This window comes from Passer domesticus, chromosome 2 (assembly GCF_036417665.1).
Source record: "Passer domesticus isolate bPasDom1 chromosome 2, bPasDom1.hap1, whole genome shotgun sequence".
Classification (NCBI taxonomy): Eukaryota; Metazoa; Chordata; class Aves; order Passeriformes; family Passeridae; genus Passer; species Passer domesticus.
The window spans coordinates 66,925,007-66,948,339 of record NC_087475.1 but is presented as its reverse complement, the minus strand read 5'-3'; the positions used below and the strand labels follow the sequence as shown (position 1 = coordinate 66,948,339).

Below are 23,333 nucleotides of genomic sequence, written 5' to 3'. Positions count from 1 at the left end.
TACTGTCAAATTAACCCATTATATTTATCTGCCCTGAAGATCACCACATTATTCCCATCCTGAAACAGTGTCATGATTTTCACTTAGCAACTCTTCAGCTCTGTGGAGTGTTTATTCCACTGAAATAATTTTCTGTGATCAGCCTTTCTCTGCCAGCTCACCTGAAAGGTTTGCTTCTGTAAGCTGAAAGTCTTGTCTGGATTTCCAACAAAAGTCTTTCACCCTGGGAGCAAGCGTTACTCCTCTTCTGTGTGGTGTGTTTGCCTTCCCCTTGCTGTCTAACCCCGTAGTTCTCCGGCAAGGCTGAATCCCCAAGGAACATCATGTCCCACTGTACTTGAGTTTTTTCCCTTCAGCATTTTTTACTTTTTTTTTCAGTGAGAGCCCTAGCAAAGACACATTTGTGGGACGATTATTTACGAGGTCCATCCATGTACCTCCCATTCTTCTTGCTAGTCCCGTTTGTACTGCATCTGCTTTGGCTGTCCAAGGAGACTTGGTGAGTTCCGGCTCAGCTGCTCCCGGCTCAGGGACCTTTCCACATCCACTGCCCTCCGCAGCCTCCCAAAGGCAAGGGCCCCACTCCGTGGTTACAGCAGGTGATTACATGCCCCAAATGCAGGGCGCAAAAGTAGCCTGAAGGAGCCCTTTTTTTATTCTCCCAGAAAAGTGGACTTGTTCTTGCCTGGAGTAGCCCTCAAGTTGCTTTACACCTCAGTGATGCCAGGCAGTTTGATGTGCCAGTGGGACACAGCCCCGTGCTCACACCAGTGCTCCACAAAGCTCCTGGCTCGCTCACACCACCCAAACTGTCCAAGAGGGTCTTGGCCAAGGTCACTTTCCTGATGCCAGATACATGTGTTCTCCCAGCTCCTCCCAGCTCTGTGCTTTGGAGATAAAAGCAGCATCAACCTGCTGTGAATTCCCTTCCAAGGGTGGTAAGCCCATTAGTGTAATCATGATATCACCCTGTGTAGTGTAATCACCATGCAGGTGACCTCAAGGACCAGGTGAGTTGAGCTATTTTTCACTTCTGTTTTATTGTTTCAGATCAGTGGAGCTGACCACCCTCTGAAAGTCTGAAAAGGGAGGTGGCTCGTAGGCCATCAATGTATAGAATCTCCAGGTGCCTTCTGAAAATTGCACTGGCTCCTTGGCATAGTTTCACTTCACCTTCTGTCCCTTACAGACAGCAGCAGAGTGGCTACACTTGTTTCGCCACCAAAAGACACAATTTTAATACAAGCAATGTCTTTAAACAGCTTCAGTTAAAAAAAATCAGAAACAGAAAAGTAAACCTTTTAAAAGTATAATCTAATGTATAAATCTTTACAAAAAAAAGTTAGAATTTTTTCTTTGTAAATTTAAATTGTTTGCCAAAATATCTATTTCTAAAGAGAAAAGTTATATGATTGAATTGTTAAAAATGGAGCATTTTATGCCAGCTGTGTTGACATAATTATTTTTGCCCACAGATTTTTCTAGGTAAGACTTCTACTGTTTAAAGGGAAAAAAAATTACTTTATCCAAATATTTCTCTCCTCAATAAACAAGTCTAGGTGTCTGTCAGGGCATTTTTGCCACACATATTTACTTATGTACTTCTAACACTGAATGCTGATCTGGTCAGATAGACCTGGTTCCAGAGTACAGTTACATTTCTCTTTTGTTGCAGAGTATTATTGATTAAATGTAAGATGGAGACTAAGATTCTAATTAATGAATTGTGCCCTCAGTGCTCCTTCAGCACAGGGATCCGTTTGTCATTTGTTTTAGAATAATAGCCAAAACCTATAAATCATTTGTTGCATGGCTTTTTCTTGAGCTTGGACTCAGCAGTCGCTGAGAGGTAAGAAATTAGTGTAAAGGACACATTTATGGTGGAGACTCCCTGTGTAGTTTGTTCAGGGCAAATTCTGCTCCAACTCCCTCGATGCTCTTCAAAACTGCTCTTTACATGTCCAGAGAGGACTTTTCAATGAGAAATGCCTCTATCCTCACATTTAATTTTGCACGGTATTGTAACATTGCTGGAAAACCCATAGGAGTGTGCCCAGTTTGCACAGTAAGAAGTCTAAAGAACGAGTAATGCACATTTCAGTAGTTTCTTTAAAACAGAAGCTGCTTCATGGTTTTCAGTTTCCGTTCATGCTTTGAGGTGGATTTTATTCAGAAGCTAAGTTCTGAGTGAACATGTCACTGTATTTCTTCAGCAATAATTTTTCTCCACTAACTTTTCTATATTTGAGAACCTCATAAATACACTATTTCAGATTATGGTCCTATGTTATATTTCTGAAGAAATGTCTAAATTTGCCATTTCAGCCATCACTATGACAAGAAGTACTTGTAGGGGAAAAGGGTAACCCTAATATCTGCTCATCACAATGAGTTAAAGCCCAGGCAATTCTGTTAGACCCAGGCGGTCCAGATTTCATGGTGTTTGTTGTAAGACACTGGCAGTCCTGCTGATGTCAAGTGAGAGGCAAGTCAGAGTGGGTGAAGCGAGATCCTGTGGTCCCATCCTGCCCCAGAAAGGGTGTCGAGTACACAGATTCCCTCCCACATTGCCACATTGTCCTTAATCATCTGCTCTTGCATGGGCTGGTGGCCCAGGGAGGATCTGGAAGGACCATGCCCAAATAAATGTGTACTTTGAAAAGGGCTCCTGCAGCCCTCCCTATGCTACACAAAAAACTTACAGGAAAAAAAGCTCTTGATAGAAGTTTTAGAAATTTATTACAAAACATTGTAGTTCATTTTGAAAGTAAAGGGGATTGTGCTGACAAATTTATAATTGCTTAGATCTGCTGAAAATTCAGAACAAGGCATGTTGTTTGACCAAAGGCACTTTCTAGTGTCTAACTCATCAGTATTCATTCAGTGGAAATAGATCTTGCTGTGATGAAAAAAAAAATCAGATACTGTAACTTGAACTTTGGCAAGAGCAAAAGCAATTAGTTGGGTACTAGAAAGCAGAGTACTTTCAGCTGAAGTGGAAGAGAAGGCAGCAATAAAAAAAACCTACATGATTTTGCATTAGAGAATATTATAATTTTAATGCTGGATTATAATGCTGTAATAAAAGGGTTGTTGCAGAGGGAAAAAGAAAGTGGGGAAATCAGGAAGACAGACTGACCTTTGCTCAGCTTGGGTGCTCCTATCCTTTGTCATCTGGATTTGTTCAGTGGTTATCAAAAAAGCAGAACCCTGCTGTTGCTCCCTCCTGTGCCCCAGTCCATCTGAGTAGCTGTCCTCTTAAATTAATCCTCCTGGGACGGTCTTCTGGGATGCTGTTTGGTTTCCTTCCCCAAGGACAGATCCCAACAGAAGGAAACATGAAGAACAAAAACCAAGAAAGTTTTAATGAGAATAGAACTAGATATATATATAAATAGATATACAAATAAATAAACAGATAATAAGCAAAAGGAGTTGAAAACTGCATAGCTAGAACTGAACTGAATTTGCACTTCTTCTGTCTTTCTATCTTAGGGGAAAATAAAGCTTGCAGAAAAACAAGAGGAAAAAAAATAGTTATGCTTTGAGGCAAACCACCCACCAATTGCTTCCTATTTACAACTAGAAAACCCTCCATGCAAAAGAGATAAATGGAAGGGTAATTAGGAAAATGGATATGATTAAATGTTTGGGGAGCATGGTATTTTCTCTGCCCATGTGTGTTCAGCTGCTGCAGGAAATGCGCCAGAGAGGACGGAGAAACAGAGCCATCCCTGCAGACAAGGAATAATGGGCAGGTGGACTCTGCCTTTGGTGACGCTGGGATCCATGAGCTCTGAGGGGAATTTGAGCAAGCAGGATCTGCTCCTCATCTGTTTCCACATACACCCCCTCCAGACAGCCTCAGGGACTGTCCTGGCATCCTCACGTGCCCAGGGTGGGTACCATCCACTGTTTTCCCTCTTCCCAGCAGCCAGGATGCAATAGGAGCTGCTGGGAGACAGTGTGACTCCTGTGAACATCTGCACAGTGACTAGTTATGAATGCCTTAGGACAGCTTTGTCGTCACCTGAATTAGTTATCTAACCTTTCTCTTGTCTGGAAGGAAAACAAAAAAAAGAGATTTATATCACTCGTATCTGAAGATGCTGACTTGTGTTAGACTGGAAATGTCTGCTGCTATGTGGACTGTGGCAAAGAGAATAAAGAAACAGAAGGAGAATGAGAGTAAGGCAGAGTACAGAAGTGAGGGACTGACTTTGCTGTACATCATCCTTGAAGAGCACAGGATTTACAGTGAAGCAACCCAGTCCTTCTACTATTCCATTAAATCTAAAGATAACTCAAAATCTCTATGCTTAAAACAATGCAGCAGCTTGGAAAGCAGGGTAGGAGGCATGGTTTTCAGGAAAAAAAAGGAAGACTAGATACCTGTCCTGTTTCTGAAGCAAATAACGTGCAGGCACTGGGCAGTGTTCCTACTGGAATTAGCCTCTAACAGACAAATCTGCAGCAGAATCCTATGCAGATATTTCCTGTCTTATATGCTCACTGGAAAACACAGGTCACAATTTATTGTAATGAGCTTGATCCATTTCTGTTGGAATTATTTTAATTAAATAAACACCATTATTAGTTGAAATGTTTTATTACAATATTTTGGAAACAAGCACTGTACTCAGATTGTTTTGCACTATATTTAAAGGTGACTCAGACATATCTATTTTAAAATGAAGTATTCAAAGCATGTCTATAAAGATTAAATGAAGCAATCTTGGTTAACATTTTTAAACAATCCTGTTTAACAAGTAGATTTTAAATTCTTTTTTCAAAAACAGAATAATTATTGCGAAGAAAATTTACTTCAAATAGACCTATGATGAATTTCTTCAATTATTTAATCAATCAAGAAAAAGTCATTTATTTATAAAACCTTAATCTAATTTTCCTTTATGACTAGATCCTAATGCATGTTCGCACACAGACCTCCTGTTGACCTCCTTGGAAGTTACGCATCTAAAGCGAATGCAGAACCAGACTCAGCAGACAAAATTAGTGATTTTCTAATTGCTCTAATTGGTGTTTAATTTTTCCGCTGTTTAGAGACCAAGTTACTGACTTTTAAAAGGAAAAAGAAATATACGCTGGAATGAGAATGTAATCAGATAAGAAAAATAGCTAACATTATATTAGAGGTCCAGAAACAGAGCAATTGGTAAATGTGAATGTTTTCATTTGAGTTACAAATACCACCGATTGCCATTTCCGTTGCCACTTCTACTAATTTGTATTCAGAAAGCCACATCCCTGAAAATGTGTAAAACATCTGCTTTGAGAAGCTGAGAGTCAGTAGCTGAACGTGTGCACTTCCATACAGAGACCCTCAGAGTGGTACAGAGGAAGAGTAAATTATTTCCATTATGGGATAGGTATTTTTGAGTTGTCCACAGGATGGACCTAATCACATTATGCATTAATTCAGCCTCCATGGGGGGAAAAAAGAGACTCAAAAACATCGACAATGACCTAAAGTATGTCAGGTTTTACTCATAGGAAACATGACAGTGACTTCAGCTGCCTCCCCTTGTATGGAGGTACTTCAAGAAGCCCCCATTTTCCTGTTTTCTTTGGGTTTTCCTAGTTTCTTAATTTTTTCCAAAAGTACTGCCTGTCCCATGTACATGACACTTTATGCTAAGCAATCTGAAGCTCTCTGGCACAGAAATGAGGTGTGACTTGACCTCCTACTGATTTCCTGAGCCTAGAAAACCTCTGCAATAAAAACTGCAGTGGAACAGTTGGGTAATTTGACAGCAGCAATACATGGCCTACCTCCTCTCACGTTATCTTTACCAATACCCTTCACTGAGCAGCACTGACTTTCTTAGCGTGCAACACAGGCTTTCTGCTGATAATCAGTAACATCTGCTTTAGATCAAAGTGGGAGGGAAAAATATTCCTTGCAAGCAGACTCTGCTCATCTTGGTTGTCTGTAGCAAATTTCAAGTGGATCTGGTGCATAAAAAAGACACGGTTGACAAGGGGTATTTTTAGCTACATACCTCTCATCTGGATATCAACATACAGAAGGTCATTTGGGTTTTGGATTTCTGTCAGCAATTATTCTCCAAGCATCTCCTCAGTCTTGGTAAATTCAGTGAGCCGACCTGATGAGCATGCAATGGGAAAAGTCTCTACAGTTCAATTGGGAAATGCTGTAAATACCAGTTTGGGCAGTAGGTGGGATGGGTTACAACTTTTAAAGGGGGTGCTGCCACAGTTCTGAGCCCTTTTATGAAAATACCCTTGCAACTACTACATACTCTATTGCAACTTACTGGGACTATTTAATTTTCTGAGTTGGATATTAATTCATTTTAAAGATAAGTAGATAGATAGAGAGATTAGACAGACAGACAGACAGACAGATAGATAGATAACGAACTATAGGTAGACGTCCCAGGGAGGGTGCTGCAAATAAAACTACTCATTGCTGAGTATGCTCAGTGAAGTAATTGCTAAATAAACTTCTACAAACCTAGGCTTTATGGGATGGGATCACCTCTGACAGAATTATTTCTTTCTCTTTCTTGCTTGTGTTACCCTAAAATATGCATTCTGAAAGCATTATTTCGGATACATTTAATTTTCTTTTCATACCCACCCTGCCCCCCCATATACCCCCCTTCCCCCCCAGCTGAATAGTTAAACCTCTTCACCACTGCATCCGGGTTTTCTGGAAATACCCAAAGATTGTTGGATTTACAGGGTTGAATTACAGAATCTCAATTAAAAAGTCATCTTTTATTTTAGGGATTATTTTGCTGCCTTGCAAAATCCAGTAGTAAAGTCTGGATTAAAAACATTAAAGAAACACTTTCAGTGAAGGTTTTGGGATTTGCCAAGGCTATGATTTCACAAAGCTGTGGACCAAAACAAGTTTCCCAGTGATGGTTTTCAGTACATATGGATGAAGCACAAATTTGCCTGACATCATGCAAACATTTGTTGACAATGCGAAATTAGTTCATTCTACTTTCTCTCACTCTCACATACACCTCTATTTTTGTGTGCTTGTGTGTACACCACCAAACTCTTCAATCCTCCCAGTTACTTCTGTCATTCTTCTCTGAATTCTCCAATCTCTTCTAGGAAGATGCTCAGCATCCCGTTTAATGTTGCAGCTCCTGCCACCCCAGAGTCACAGAGAGTATTTGCAGGATTCTCATTTGCAAGGGGATATTTCTGCATAAAGAGACCCCAATTGGCCATGTCTCATAGTAACCTCACATTTAATAATTTTTTAGCTCCAAATCACCTGTGTGAGTCTGAAATCAATCAGCACCATTGAAAACCTGGGCAGAGGAATGTTGTGCATGGTATAGTCAGAAAACTGGACCCTGTTCCACTCCAAATCCAAAACCCAAACCATCTTTTATTTTAAGATTCTTTCATCAGTGCTTTGCCTCCACTGTGCTCATCTTGTTCCATTTCAGATTTCTTTTAGTACTCTGTTAACACCTCTATTCAGATCATTAAACAAGCCTGCATGTAATAGCAGTCTCAGCAGTAAGCCACCGAGCTCCAACCCAACACATTAATGTTTATCATTGCCCTTTGTTTACAATTCACGGAGTTTTTATCCCAGTCAAAGTAACTATCAAGACAATTATCTGAGTAATATTTCATAAATGACTCTAGTGCATTACAGATTGTAATTGTAATTGTAATGTAATTATGTTGGTGTAAAGTGTCAGAGCTGTCAACAGAATTAGGCATGTTACATTCAAAGAAGACCTGCTGCTGTTATGTCCCCTGCTTTTCTTCTTCCTAATTTTGCTTGTTTGAGGCACAGTCAGGGCCGGGGAGCAAGAAGGGTGCCTGGGCAGCACATGTATGGAGCCATGAGATACTGTGGACCAGAGGCAGCTGGGAGAGTTACAGACTGCTGCACTGGACAGGAAATGTCTATAGCACTGTGCTCAGAGGCTTCTGTTTTCCTTTCACAGATATCTGGGGTTTTCTTTCCTCAGAATCCCCTCCACTGCATAAAGTGAGATGGGAGCTTATCCTCATCCAAATATAACTGCCAGGATTGTTCCTCCCTTCCAGAGAAAACCAGACTACATCTGATTTTCTCTTCTTGTTCACACAAAACTTAGAGGTTCAGTTGCCTTCTGAGAAGTTTCCTGCACCCTGAGGTTGACACCAACAACAGGCAGTCTCTCCATTGTTCTTCATCCAATTCTTCCTGGTCCAACTCTTAAACCACTGTTGCAAACTGCTGCTTTTCTGCTGTGTTTCAGCAGACAGTCTTGGTCTGGAAAGCACATCCAAGTCTGAGTGTCATTGGAGCTATTTGGGATTGATGGCTTCTCCCAGACACCATCTCAGCTGGCTCAGGCTCTGCAGGAACTGGCAATGTGGCTGCTCCCAATTAAACCTTACATTTGCTGCATAAATACCACAGTCCCCATATGACCTGAACCGACTGTCTTTTTCATGTTTATATTTTCCGGGAGTCCATGTCTGGTTTGGCAATTAACAGGTCTTTTATTAGATCTCCTTTACTTCCTAAATGCTCCTATTTTCCTTTCTCATTATGACATAACCATTTTATAGTCAGATAAAACTCTTGTGCAAAATTTAGTCCCTTCACCAATTTCTGGATGTTTTCCTATGTAGCAGCCTTTTTTCAGGCAGGAAGTGGCCTTTGTTAAAACATGTTGCATTTTTCATTTGTCCTTCGATCATTTCTGACTACATTTCTAATGGTTTTATCTACTTACACCTTTTTTCTTAAAAGCCTTAGCCATTTTTTTCTATTTTGTTCTATTGGTGTAGGTTCTCTTTAATCTCAGTTCTTTTGTTTAGCTCCTTAGTCTCAACCTGAACATGGGGGTGATGGGGAAGAATCAAAACAAATAACATTCCTGAGATCTCAGCCTAAATCACAAAATCAAACACTTGATAAAAGCATGAGCACCTTCTCTTATGAGTTGTTTAACCATGCTAAGAAGCTGGCCACTGAAGACACTTGGCTTCCCAACCAGTGACATGTAACCTCTGAGCACACATCTCCACTTTTATTCAGAGAGATTACTTGCTGAAATTGCTATTAAGCAGCTGGAAAAAAGGTGAAAATCACAGAAGGGCTTTGTTTTCTGCAGAATCATGAATTCAACTTATCTCAGCCCTTCCAAGGTGTTAGAATTATTTGCTATACTAAATTCTGTCTTACCTAAGTCAGAAGTGACAATAAATACTTCAAGGTATTTTGTCATATCAGACAAGGTGTTATGCCCTGTGAGGTGACCAGAGTACAGCAGTATTGTGCACTACCTTCCTTTCTTCTAAACACAAAGATTTTGACAGAAGACTACTTTCTGTCAGACTACAAAAGCGATTGTCTTTCTAAAGGAAAAGTTAATAGAGCATCAGATACCACATTTCAAGCCTGACTGCATTATTCAAGGTAAAAAAAAGCTTTAGTTTTATTTAAACCACTCAAGGTGTTGTTTTGAAATCTGTGGCTTGTCTCAGTTATCAAGTACAGTATCTTTTGCAATTACTTGCAAAGCTACCTCTTAAATTAATAGATAATTTTTAATTTAAGCAAATTCTATGAGAGAGTAATGAAAGGAAAATCTTCTTGAAAGGATTTTTGGAACATTTTGCAATCCAGCCTAACTCTCAGTGTGGACGTGAGGCATGAATACATTTGCATAAATGGAAAAGAAATGTGGGAAGGTCATTGAACTTACAGAAGTGTTGGGCTTACTGCCTGGACTGAAAGCCTTTGCCAAAGCATTACTTTTGCACTCTGTTTCCCTGCTCATCCATTTCAGAAAGCAACAGTTTTTCGCAGTGTTGAAGGTCCTTCCTGCTGCAATCAGGCTGTGTAGCCACCACTTTCTGCCTGCTGAGTCCTTGTGTTAAGCATTGGAAATCACTGAATTTTGGTTGTCACAGTTGAACCTCACTATGGAACGTACTAGACCAGGATACTTTTGCAATGTGTTTCATTGGAGACATCCTCACTTCAGATTTTGTTCACCAGCAGTGCTCCTGAAACAGACTTTTGGACTTGTTTGTACTTGCAGCCCCAAATGAAATTGCAACAGTGCATAGAGCAATCCCAAAGTGTGCCCAGTCTAAACAAAATGTGAGGAAAAAATACCTCCCACAGTTATTTTTTCTTTGCTGATCAGGTCATTCAAGTTGGATGTTAAATGTCTTTTCCAAGGTCATATTAGAGGTATATAGCAAACCTTGGATTGGAGCTCATTATCTTGAATCCAGGATTGCTCTCCTTTGAGTATTATTTTAAAGCATAGATGTTTTTGTGTCTCTAAGCCTCTGTCTAGAGGCCCTCTAACCGCTGTCCCCACAGTAAACAAAAGCCACATACACTCAGTGGTAAGTAGCCTTCTCTTTTACCTGATAAAATGTGAAGAAACTTAATCTTATCACGCTGTGCAACTGTGCATCTAAATGACTTCCAAGTATTTCCATTTCCATTATCTCAGGGTAGGGTTCTTTGTCTTTGGTTGGCTTTGGGGTTTGGGTTTGTGGAGTTTTTTGTTACTAACTGCTAGTTAAGCAAGAATAAGCATCTCCTATTGAAGATGAGACACCTGGGGGTCAAGGGAGTCCAGACTGACCAGCTCAGATTGCCACTGCAGAGGTTTACCCTGGGGCAGGTAACTTCACAAAACTCTGCTCTCTGAAGGCCGTGTTTGCAAAACTATTACAGAGCAGATGTAGTGCATTAGCTTTGAATCTCCCTTCTTTGCACAAATCGAGCCCTACCAAACAGGGATCAAAGACTTTTTTTTTTTCTTTGTGCAACAGCTGTAAACAGCAGTGTAGGGAAAAAAAAAAAAAAAAAAGAGGTGTTTTTTTTTTTAAACACTCTACTCTGTTTAAACACCCTTTTGGTTTTGTTTTTTTAAACTCATAGTGCAGCTTCTTCATCAGTGTATGATGAAGCAAGTTCCAGTCACTTTATACAAAGTTAGCCACTAGATAGTTGAAAAGCTTCTTTAGCAAGGAAGAAATGGAAAGATTTTTCTAATGTTATCATCTACTGTGCAAATAATGCAGCACGGGAAAACTGTTCAGCTCTCACAATTTAAGCCAAATAAGGATTAAAGCAATATGTTGATTTATTAATGACATATAACTCACCTGCAGTACATTCGGGATCAATGACAATAATACCATTATTGGTATAAATAATCCAGAGATAAACCATGTCTCCTATAGGCTAAGAAAGGTCCCTTCACAAGCCCCTTATATGCACCTTGAGTGTGGGTCCCCCCTTCTTTTGCCTCATCCAGTCATGGCACCTGTTGAGCTCCATGAGGAATTCCATAAGGATTATGACCTGATTGAGGTAAGTGGTGGTAGCAATGCTGACAGGGCAGATTTTGGCAGTGTCAAACCAGGTTTGACTACTGATGGTTACCCATCAAGGTATTTCCCCCAAACCAATTTTCAGCTTCTTTTATACTTCTTTTCAGACTGACTGCTCCCTTGTTTAAAGCTCTCTTCGAAGTTCCCTGGCTATTGTTTAATCCATTGATTGTCTCTCTTCCTCTTTAACACCATCGGATTGGAGCTTATGGTTGTCGTCATCTTCAACATGATCAGTTACCATGGACAAATGTCCTCCAGACAATTCTGTGTATTCAACACACACACACTTTACCTCACACTGTTGTGCTACCAGGTGTTGTTATTCAGGCCATTTGCCAAGCATGGGCTGTGCAAGCACCTACACAATTTGAAAAGTGCTGTAAATATTATTATCTTCCCTGGTAATTTTTTTTTTTTTAATGTAGTTTACAGTTTAGTTTGGTGTCTTGGGGAATGCTTGAAACTGCACTCACCTGCACATTTGTTTCTCACTTAAGTAAAATTAATGGCAGCCACTGAACTAAAGGTTGCTATTGTCACTTCTACTAATTATACAAAGATAAATACCTGTGGCCAAGCCCAGCACATCGAGTTGCTAAGCTCTTGGTAAGACATAAGACATAGATCACCATCCATTAGCTTGGCTGAACCTTTGAGGACTGCACAAAGAGTGGGGAGCTGAGGAATCCTTTGCTTCCACACTTGCTCTTGTTTCCAATGTACCATGGCACATCAAGCACAGAGCCAGTACAGGCTGTCAAACTCTACTGAGATCCCTTCAGCAGCTTGAACAGCCCTTTGCAGCAGTGGAGGGCTGTGTTCCAACTTCAAGGAAGCATCAGTTGCACTTGGCCTTTATAAACCTATGTTTTCACGCTTCCTATCAGAAACCTGTGACTCCAGAACTAGCCCATGTCATGGGATTGTTGTACTCTGCCACCTTGTCATCCTCTGCCCTCCTAAGCTGGGCTTTAAGCTCCTTTTCACCACTATATGAACTAAGAGCAGGATGCTTTCTTTTTTGCTGGCTGGCTTCTGAACCATGCCAGCTGGGCAGATTTTGTCTCCCAGTCTGTCCTGCTGGCTTCATGGCCCATGCTGGGAAACCAGCACAGACTACTCAAGGCACCTGAAGTTCATCTGCAGAGTTCCATTGTAGGACAGATCTGAACCCAAGGAGAGTGCACAGGCAATATTATGAATATTTTCCTAGGTACTTACACAGTATAGCCATGGCACAGTGGAGCAAATACTGGCTTGCTTCGGTAACCAGGCTGCTGCAGGTAGGAAGGGCAGCAGACTGAATGAAAAACAGCCCAGGAGGGAGGGGAAAAAAAGAAACTGAGATAAAATAATTAGCTATTGTCTGCAAAATGGGAATATCAATGCTCCAAACCAAGTTGAACAATGGTGTAACCAAGACTGAAAGCTTGCTCTCCAAGGTTATTAAAGAGTTATACAGTTTCCTGAAGAAATCAAAAGAGGTGGCTTGTCAGCAACTGGTTGCAGGAAGACTGGCAGAGACCCTGACAAAATAAGTTATATGATGACTTGCTTGAGTAAGTCTTGAGGAACCTAAATTTTAAAATAAAATAACTGAGTTGGGAAGGAAGGAAAAGTATAAAGGTTATGTTGTTTTATCTTATTCTCTCTGCTTGTTATATTTCTATGAATAAATAAATCACAGTAGTCTGGGAAGGTGTTATGCTGGATTGTTTTCATACCAAAAATCTGGAGGGTGGCAAATTGGTGTGATGCCAATTTTGAAAAAGACTCTGGAGGAGATTTGAGGAACTCTAGGTCTGTAATCCTGATGCTTCTGCTAGGCAAATTAAATGAAAATATAATGAAGATTAGAATTAGTGGACACTTGAATAAAAATTATCTAATTGAGTAGAATAATCAAAATTTTTATGAGGAGAAATACTGCCTTATTAACAAGGTCTTTGAGTGATTGAACAAGAATATGGATGGAGGTTATCAAGGTCATTCTAACTGCTTGGATTTCCAAAAGACTTGACTAAGCCCATTGCCAAAGATCATTTAGGGAAATAAGCAACCATGGAGCAAGGAGGACAGTACTTTTATGGATGAGTAAATGGCAAAGAGATAGAAAATTAAACAGGAGCAATTGTTTACTTTTCAGACTAGAGGGAGATATTTTGGTATTTGACATAAAAAGGGAAAGAGCTGGAAGAGTAGGTGGGTAATAGGCTGGTGTGCTATTTCTGATGAAACTAAATTACTTAGGGTTGTAAGGATGAAGTCAACAATGCACAAAGATGGACATCCTCTAATGTTATGTTACGTGAATTAATGAAGAAATGAAGCAACGTGATTAAGAGACTAGCCTCACTGAAACTAGGCTCTTGTATGATACAATGTTACATTGGACAATTAGAGATTAATTTTACAGTGTTATTTGAAAATGGAAGACATTCAAAATGGCATTCTGGGGTTCCACATTTGTTATAGATTAATTACTTTCAGATCAAACACGTTGCTTCTATCAGTAGAGATGTACTCTGCTAGCCCTGGAAATTCTGCCTGCCTTCTAAAACTCAGACTAGATTATCTTCTCATTATGTCTGCTTTGATGCCTATGGAAAATCAAGCTGTGAATTCACTCAAGATTCATCAGCAGTAAGATCCTCCAGCTGTGCTTTTCTAAAATTTGTGCACAGGTCCATGACCCTAGGTTTGGTGACCACTGTGATGAGAATGCCCTTGAGGGATTCAACACACTCAGTGTTATTGATATTATGAAAACAATGTGCTTGAAGAACTGAAACACATAAAAGAGTATTTCTGCCACAAAATAGACAGATCTGACAGTATGCTCACAGGAATTATCCCCGTGTAAGAAGATGGCATTTTTACATATCTTCTTTCCAGAGTATGACTACACAATAATTATTTTTGACAATACATCAGACTAATGCACTCTGATATAGTCTGTAAAATTAATAAAGCCATAGCAATGGCAGGTAGAGCAACAGCATTTTGCTGTTAAATCCTCAGTGATTAGTTAATTATAGAATTAAGAACGATAGAATTATAGAATTAAGGAATTTTTCCATTCTCCTTCTAGTACAGACAAACTCCCAAAGGCTTTGGGAAAAAAATTATTTGGGATCTAATGAATCATAAATTTAAAAAATAGAATAAAACTAACTACTAGAGCTCCTTTGTAATACAAGATGGCAGATCTTTTATAGAAAGAGACAAATTATTCTGTTTAAAGAATCAATATGTCTACACCTGCTAAACTGATTTGTTTCCTGTGAGCAGTTTCTTTAAATGCCAGCTGTTGTTTTCAGTGTGAAGGTAGTCAAAAAGGATGCACAGTCATTTTAGCTCCTTCACAGAGCCTTAAGAACATTTATTCTAGCTGGTTTTTAACCCAAGAATGAGTTGTCTGCTGAGAAAGCATGTTTTCCTCACATTAGTAATTTTAAATGTGGGGGATAAATCAAATTACATATTCCTTTTTGTTGGATGCCTTCAATTCAAGACACAACATTCATTTCATCTTCCTGAATCAATAAATTTCTTTCTAAATCCAGGAGCACCTAAATTTTGCCTTTTAAGTGCTGGGTTTTTTTTCTTATGGGACAATTTCTGAAACTAAAGGAAGGTAAATCCTGTATTGTCTCACTGAGTACCAAAACTGACATCTATCCAGAGTGCTGGACAGTTGAAACACTAAGGGGATGGCTCAGCAGCTGGGCAGATTGTAGGTTCACACTCTGTCAGTCTACTTTCCTAAGCTTGTTAACCCTGTGCTAGTTCACACAAAAAGACATAAAACCCACATACAATGCTGACATACCATGCACATGTTCTAATAGTAGCACCACTTTGAATCTGGTATTTAGCACTAATAGAAAACAAGTCATCCTAATACCTTCAGCACAGGCTGGTGAGCCAGAAATTCTTTATTTCTCTTGCAGTGTTGTTGTTCTCTACATCCCTGCACAATTCTGCAACTTCATGTGATTAGGCCAACTTGATGTGTAATTTGACATAGGCTCACTGAGAGCAGAGGACTAGAAAGGAACTTGTCCCCTCTAATACTCTGCGTAGTATTCACTGCTCTTTCACAATAGGCTGATGCTTTTCAGAGAAAGATGAACCCAAGCTGAAGGATGTCTCAGTCCTTGTACACACAATTATTGAGAATTAAACCAATTTGTGCCATTGAAATGCAGTTTTTGCTCATTACAGAGATTACAGACAAAAAGTGCATCCATTTCAGGTATCAAGTTAATCTCACTGATTTAAAGTATTAAATGGTCTGAGGTATCCAAGATGTGAATGTGCTTAGAATGAAAAAAAGAATAGATTCTTTTAGAGTAGGTCTGCATCCAGTCCACAAAATTTATGTTTGTTTAGTCACCAAAATCCAAAATAAGTGTCATGGACAGCTTGTCATGTGTCATTCCTCACTGACTGCTAAGCAAATATGGCATATATCCCTTATTGGGCAAACAGATGAATAAACATTTGAATGTGACAATCAGTAGCTGGCCATTTTTACGAATTTTAAATGAGATGGTTTGGTTTCAAAGTGACAGCCATCAGAGGAGACAAATGCTTTTTGTTTCTACAAAACCTTATAGCATGGTCTCCCACCATGGAGCTATCACTCTGAGGAAAAAACAAACAAACCCAAAACACAAAAACACCTACTTCAAATGTAGGAAGATCTACACTACATTGTGGTCACCACAGTAATTGTGGTTCATTCCCAAACACACTACAGACTGTATAGACAAAAAGCATAACAAGGATGTTACTGCCTCCTGCTATTATTCCTCAATTGAGGAAATGAAGGATTAATCCTAGACCACCAAAGTTGATTAATCATTAATTCAATGGAAGTGTGGGACTAATTATCTCTGAGGATTGGAGCCAAAGTGGTTTGCTAAAGGTCATCAGGAAGTCTTTGACCAGTCTGTGCAGAAAAGAAACTAGCAATATGATAAATATGCATCCACAAATACAAGCACTCTGATTTCTGTTTACAGCATTGAAGCATCCTGAGGAGACCACTTTGATGATAACCTCTCTGATACTTTGAATGCAGCAATACAAACAACTGGCAGGCAACACAGGCTGTGGCTTTGCAACTGCAATGACTGTTCTTTAAATTGTGGTCAAGTGTCAAGTGGTTTTGTACCTTCATGAGTACAGGCTAAGCTACCTTTCCTTGGCTGTGGGTTGAAAACATTCTGACAGACTCTCACAGCAGAATAGCAGCTGTGGCATAAACTTGCCCTGTAGTAACCTGTTCATGCAGCCAGTTATTCCTTCTGCTAACTTCCAGGGATTAGGAGAAGTTGTCCCATGGGTGAAAAGCATACACCTCTTTTTATTTTATCAAATTTTTTTGTGATAAAGTATAGAAAAATATTTTTGTGGGTTTTTGGGTTTTTTTGTGTAGTTTTGAATATAAAATAGGTGTAGTGCAATTCTCTGACAGCAGTTCTGTCATTGCTAAGCTGATTAGAAATTCAGAAGCAGCACAGCTGAGCTCTAGTATAAGCTATCAGTAAAAATCACCACTGGGAATTACTGTGTACTTTTGAAGAACAAAATCCATTTCAAATCAGAATGAGACAGTCAAGGAAGCTTGGAAGGTGACTGGGTAGTGTTATCAGTTAAATGGATTTTATAAAATATCAATTTTTCAGAGCTTTACTCTTTACATGATATAAGACCAAGCCCTCGGGGATTCTGCATCTCATCAGGAGCAAAGCATGGCAGCAAAGAGAGAGCTGGGCCATAAATTGCTCCTGATGGCTTGGTTTCTTGCAAGCCTGCAGCAGTGTAATCACTGAACTTTTCAGAGTACTTGATCACACAGCTGGCACATCCTAAAAGAGGGTTCCAATAAAATGCCTCCAACATGCATTATCAGGCAGCACAGAAAACTGCTGTACAAGCAGAACCCTTAGTATGAATCAAAGCTTTGACAGTTCCATTTGGATGGTGAGGAACTTAATGCAATTTTTTCTCTCTCCTCACTGTTGCCTGACATCATTGTCACGATTCAGGTCTGGATGTGGGCCAGCTTTGTGCTGCTCCATGAGTGTGTGACCTGCCAGGGAACACGTCAGCAGCTCTGTTATAGGAACAGCCCTGATGGCTCCATTCACTGAGTAGCTCTGGGTGATCCTTTGACAGCACATGGTGGTGTGGCTATGGCAGACAAGCAGAAAGCTGAGCACAAACTGTCTGCATCCATGTATTTGTTTGTAGAACAGGGAGTCCAGTAACTGTTGCTTTCTCCTTGTCTTCATTTGCCTCTATAATGGACTGTTGCTATTACTTTGCTGCTATTTAATCCTTACCATGATCTTGGCCATCTCCCTGGGCCATCATTCTGCTTCTTAATAAGAAAGTGTGGTCTTACGTAAGTAGCTAGGTCATCAGGCATTAACGATACAACAAAATGACTGCAAGTTTACACAGACTTCTTTTTTGAGCTACTTCCTTCCTAATTTGGAAGAACTAGCTATGTTTGCAAGAGGTAATGAAAGACTCCTAATAAATCTATTATCTTCTGTGTTCAAATAATTAGTACACAGAGCAAGATGAGATCTAGGGCTGAGGCAATTCCATCTCTACAGAGACCACTAAAAACCCTTTAAATTCTCCATGGCATCACTTTTAAAAATATCTGGGATCATGTGCTTGCTTGGTTTTGAATCTAAAGGTGAATGACAACTTTTCACAGAATCACAGAATAATTTGGGTTGGAAGTGGCCTTTAAGATTATCCAGTTCCAACCCCCCTGCCTTGGGAAGGGACACCTTCTACTAGATCAGGTTGCTCCAAGTCCACAGCTTCTCTGGACAGCTTGTTCCAGTGCCTCACCCTCATCATAGGACAGATTTTCTTCCTAATATCTAATCTAAATCTCACCTCTTTTATTTTAATGCCATTCTCTCTTGTCCTATCACAAGGGTCATCCCAAAGCCCCAGCTCCAGCAGCAACCTCATCTACAGTTCCCTACATCTGTTATGCCACCAATTCCACAGCACCCTGCACTTGAGCATGTTTGCTGGCCTTCTTCTGGGGACAGAGGCCAGGTTTTTTATGTGAACCACCAGACAGTGAAAGCTACCATACCAGAATTTGTCACTGACTTACAAAGATCATTTTACATGATAAACAAAGTATGCTGTGGGGCGTGGGGAACTGAAGGTTATGGTTCCTGTTCACAGGGTAACTTCTGATTTTACCCAAAGATTCTGTAAGCTGGTGATCACTTCAGAGGAGGGAACCCAGGCCTTCTTCACCTTATAAACTTCTCAGCTGTGAGACTTTGGGTGTCTTTGAGGGTTCGTCTCTTGAACCCACTGTGCCTGCCTTTCTGGCTGCTTAGAGGCTTCACCTGGAGGGAGATGCAGTGGATACCCTGACCCTCTCACATGCACAGCACTAAGGTCAACACACTCTTGGAAGGAAGGGTAGATGACTTGCCTCCTCTGAGGGTGTTCAAACTAATTTGCACACTTTCTGGATGATTTAGACTCATAGAAGAGGTGAGCTCTGCTCTGTGCTATTTGTATGTAGCACTCAAGTTGATTGAGGCACTTAATCTGGGTTCCTATCTCTAATGGTGGAAAAGGACTGGAGTTCAACCAATCTTTCCCCATACACTAACTCCAGTGTTTTGTAGATTGCTCTTTGGAAATTACCCAGAACATGCCTATGCTTCATGCAGAAAACAGAATGAAGTGCTGGATGCTCTCCTGCATTTGCGTTCCACCACATCACTCTAACAATGATGTTAGCAGATCCCTGCATTGCTTCATGAACTCCATGTCTTAACTCTTCACACCATCTGCCTTGGCTCCTAATTTACATGTTCTGACTCCTTTGCTGAGGCTAGAGGTCTACTTCTTATTGTAATACATATCTGGGAGGCATATCAGCAGGTCTTGTGGATCTTTCTCAAATTAACTTAAACCCAGAAGTCTCGTTAGCTTCAGTCACAGCACCAATCAACTTCAGTCCAAACTCCCTGTAGTAGTTAGAGTCCTAATTTCCAGAAATCTAAATATAAGACAGATATATAACTGCTACTGGGACCTGTATTGCAGGGTTCTTCAAAATTCCTGTTCCCCGGCTTTTGAATACATTACCAATACTATGATCCCATGATGAGATTCTTACTTTCTCACCCTCAGTCACCTCTCCTGGGGTTGGTGCCAGCTGCATCTGCAAGAGAATTATGAGTCAATCATGAGTCATGACAAACCAAATGCTGTGCACAATTAATTGCCAACTTACAGTTTTAGAGATGCTGATCCTGTTAGGGTTGCAGTGACTTATGAGTAATTATAATTCCTGGGATATATCTCATATATTCTGAATTGACACAGTCAGATCACAAAATCACAGAATCGTCAAGATTGGAAGAGACCTTCAAGATCATCTGAGTCCAACAGTCAACCTAACATCACTATAATAACCCCTAAACCAGATCCCCAAGTGCCCCATCCAGACACATTTGCAATACTTCCAGACATGGTGACTCCACCACCTCCCTGGTCAACTTATTCCAATGCCTAACCACTCTTTCAGAGGAACAAAAAAAATTCTAATATCTAATATGAACTTCCTCTAGTACAACTTAAGGCCATTTTCTCTCATCCTTTCACTTGATGGCCGAGTCTTATCAGCATAGGCCATTCAGAAATATCTACATATTTACATTCTCATGCAGGAAAATCAGGTGCTACAAGCCAGACAGGAATCTGCAGTTTATAGTACACACTTATAATTCCAATACCAGCAGTTGAACACAAAATGGTTATTCTAGAAATTTTGTATGCTCTGCTCTTTCTTACAAGTGGCTCTTAGAGACTATACTTTAGACACTGCTAATACTTGCTGTAATTGATAATAACAGGTCAATGATACAGGACAGCATTTCTATAGAAACGCTCTTTGGGATGCCAGTTTTATTTGCCATGTAGTTCTAGAGAAACACAGAATGGCTTGTGTTGGAAAGGACATTAAACACCACTTAGTTCCACCTCTCTCCCCATGGGCAGGGAAGCCACTCACTAGATCAGGTTGCTCAAGGCCTGATCCAGCCTGATCTTGAACACTTCCAGGGTTGGACCATCCACAACCTCTCTCAGCAACCTGCTCCAGGGCCTCACTATCCTCACTATCCACAAAGAGTCCTTTTTTTGAAGGTATCTTACTTTCAGGAAGTAAAGAATTTCTTACTAACATCTAATGTAAATGTCTCCTCTTTTACTAAAAAAAAAATGTTCCCCCTTGTCCTATCCATCTGCTTATGTAAAAGGTCACATTTCTCTTCTTTATAGGCTCCCATCAGGTACTGGAAGGTTGTGATAAGGTCTCTCCAGAGCCTTCTTCAGGTTAAACAGGCACAACTCTCTCAGACGACTATGTTTGAAGTTTTTCAGGTGAGACAACACCAACCATAAATGAAAAATCTTTTGCCTACTGTGGGCACAGTTGGACCTGACTTCACTCAAGACCCTCAGATCTTAAGGTACCCCATGTGGAAAGTGACTTTTGGGGAAGGGGGTGCCCCACCTCAAATTCTGTTTATGTCTTTGCTTTGAAGATTTCTTTAGACTTTCCTGTAACAATGATAACCTCTTCTTCAAATTGTTTTAGTGGAAGAAAATCTTCTCATACTACAGTTGACAAACAGACTTCAAAAGACAACAGAGGTCTCATTTTCCTTTTCTAAAACCTTTCTATATTAGATATGGTATCAAAAAACTATCAGGTCCACTTGTCCATCTTTTATTCCAAAACATTTCACAGAATGATTAATAGATAGAGATGAAATGTGTTTCTGGTAGCAAGAACAGCAATCTGCAAAAAGGGATAGCCAAGTATTAAAATTCTATGACAATGCATCCAGCATCTGCTCCTGATACAATGCCATGCATTCCTTATTCCATATGAAAATAGGCATGGCCTACTGCTTCAGTACTTTGTTGGTGTTTGGTTCTTGAAGGTATTTGTCTCAGAAATCTGTTACAAATAGAGAGTACCCTGGGGTCTTTTATCTGACTCTATGAACTATGAGAAAAGATGGTCACGTACTGCTATTTCCATTTTTCTCTTTTTTTTTCCACTGAATTTTTCCAAATCAATTCTTCGCGGGAAGATCAAGTCCAAGACTTACGTGGAGTAATGCCAACACACAATTTGGCCCCAGGTTTCTTTTTGTGTATGATGAATTGACAGTCTTGTACCTGTAGCCAAAGGGAGCAGATGGAAGAAATTATAGTGACAATTTTGTTCTAGTTGTATGCTTCAAAAAACTGCAAAATATTGCAAGGAAGTTTTTCCCTCATAAGATTTTATATATCTGATGGAGGTATTAGGAAGCCAAAATTGCCCATTTTAGCACAATTTCTCAGTACCACTTTCATAACAGCTCATGCATTAGCTGTTTTGTTGTTTCTACTCCTCTCCAGTTTCTGAAAGAAAAAAGAAAAAAAAAAAAGAAAGGAAAAAAAGAGGTATAGGTACTGACATTCTGTTACCTTTTCTTTAAACTACAGGGAACTCCATTGATTACTCTGATTGTGGCTAATGCAGGACCCCTGGGATTCAATCAAGTCTTCTGCTGAGGATCTGGAGCTGTGGACTCAAGCCTAGTTTACAGACACAAGTCTGGAGCCAATTCCTTGCTGATCCAGCTGTAAATGGATATGGAATCATGGGCAGACAGGCTGCAAGCTGCTGTCTAAAATAACGACAATGCCCTTTCCAAACCAACACAGCAGCCTTTTGAAGACACTTGTCTCACAAACCTCATATTCACCAGGATATTTAGCTATTAGTCTGAACGAATTATCCTAGAAATATTACTATGAGTCAGCTTAAGAAACTGTAGTATGATCAAGAAAAATATTTTCCTAATGTTATTTAAGAATATTAAATTTGGCCAGAAGAGTCAGAAGGATCCAACTAGCCCAGGATTCAGACTTACAAAGGTGTTACTGTACTGTTTGTCACAAGTGTGGCTTGTTCCTCTTGACAATAACTGTCTTTTTCCCAGAAGAATGGTTCATAAGTAATTGCCAATATCCAACAACTGGTAATAGGACTGGTGCTTCTGGAAATCAAAGAATCTGAATACAAGGGCAGTGATGACAAGGCCCTAGGAAACCCCAGCATCTCCCTTTTTTATTCCCTTTTCTCTTATTCACTGACAAAAGCACCATCCAGTGGAGTGGAGCAAGACCTTAGTCAATCCTGTGCCTGTCACAGCAGCCAAATTTCAAAGGTGCCAGGAACAGATGGTAATATCCCCTAGTTAAGGGATGTTTGGTGAAACATTTTATAGAGCAGATTGTGGCACTGAATTCAGTAAGGCTAGTTTTCTCTTGAGAGGATAAAAAAAGAGGAAGAAAAGGAAGAAAACAACAACAATCCCCAGGAGAACAGCAGTTAGCATACTTGATAAAGGCAATAAGAACAGTACACTCACAGTAGTACTTCCTCCAAATGTTCTCATGGCAATCATCCAGAAAACAGTAAGTTGAGGACCTCCTGAGCCAGAGATATTGTCACTATGTTTATTAGAACTCTATAATGCAATTGTTTAATGCAATTGTGGTGTACACAATGGATATCTTAAACATATGTTGTATACCCTTATGCACAGTACCACTGCACATAACACAACAGGCTTGCGTTTTACTTTGGCTGAAGTTCTCTTTTATGAAACTGTCCAGTCACTCTTTGAATTATGTAAACTTGTAGCAACCACAACTTTCTGCAGGGAAACTTTTCACAGCTTGATCGACTATTGTATGAAAATTCACTTCTGTTGTTTGCTTTTTTCTAGTCATCTGCTTCTTTCATTTGAAGTCTCTTGCTTTTGTATTGGATTAAAGAAGTTATAATAAAAATTTGTAATTGTCTTTTCTAG

At 39.9% G+C, this 23,333-nt stretch overlaps 2 long non-coding RNA genes across 2 annotated transcripts in view; one reads left to right on the top strand and one right to left on the bottom strand.

Moving 5' to 3' along the window:
* Nucleotides 1-4,495, bottom strand: part of LOC135294129 (uncharacterized) — a 19,576-nt gene extending 15,081 nt beyond the window's left edge. The window contains exons 1-2 of the long non-coding RNA XR_010356283.1: nucleotides 4,393-4,495; nucleotides 3,140-3,305 (exon numbers count right to left, since the gene is read on the bottom strand). This is a non-coding gene — a long non-coding RNA (uncharacterized LOC135294129). The remainder of the gene's footprint in view (nucleotides 1-3,139; nucleotides 3,306-4,392) is intronic.
* LOC135294128 (uncharacterized) lies at nucleotides 410-23,333 on the top strand. The gene is made up of 3 exons (XR_010356282.1): nucleotides 410-499; nucleotides 20,737-20,838; nucleotides 21,958-23,333. It is a non-coding gene; the product is annotated as an uncharacterized LOC135294128 (long non-coding RNA).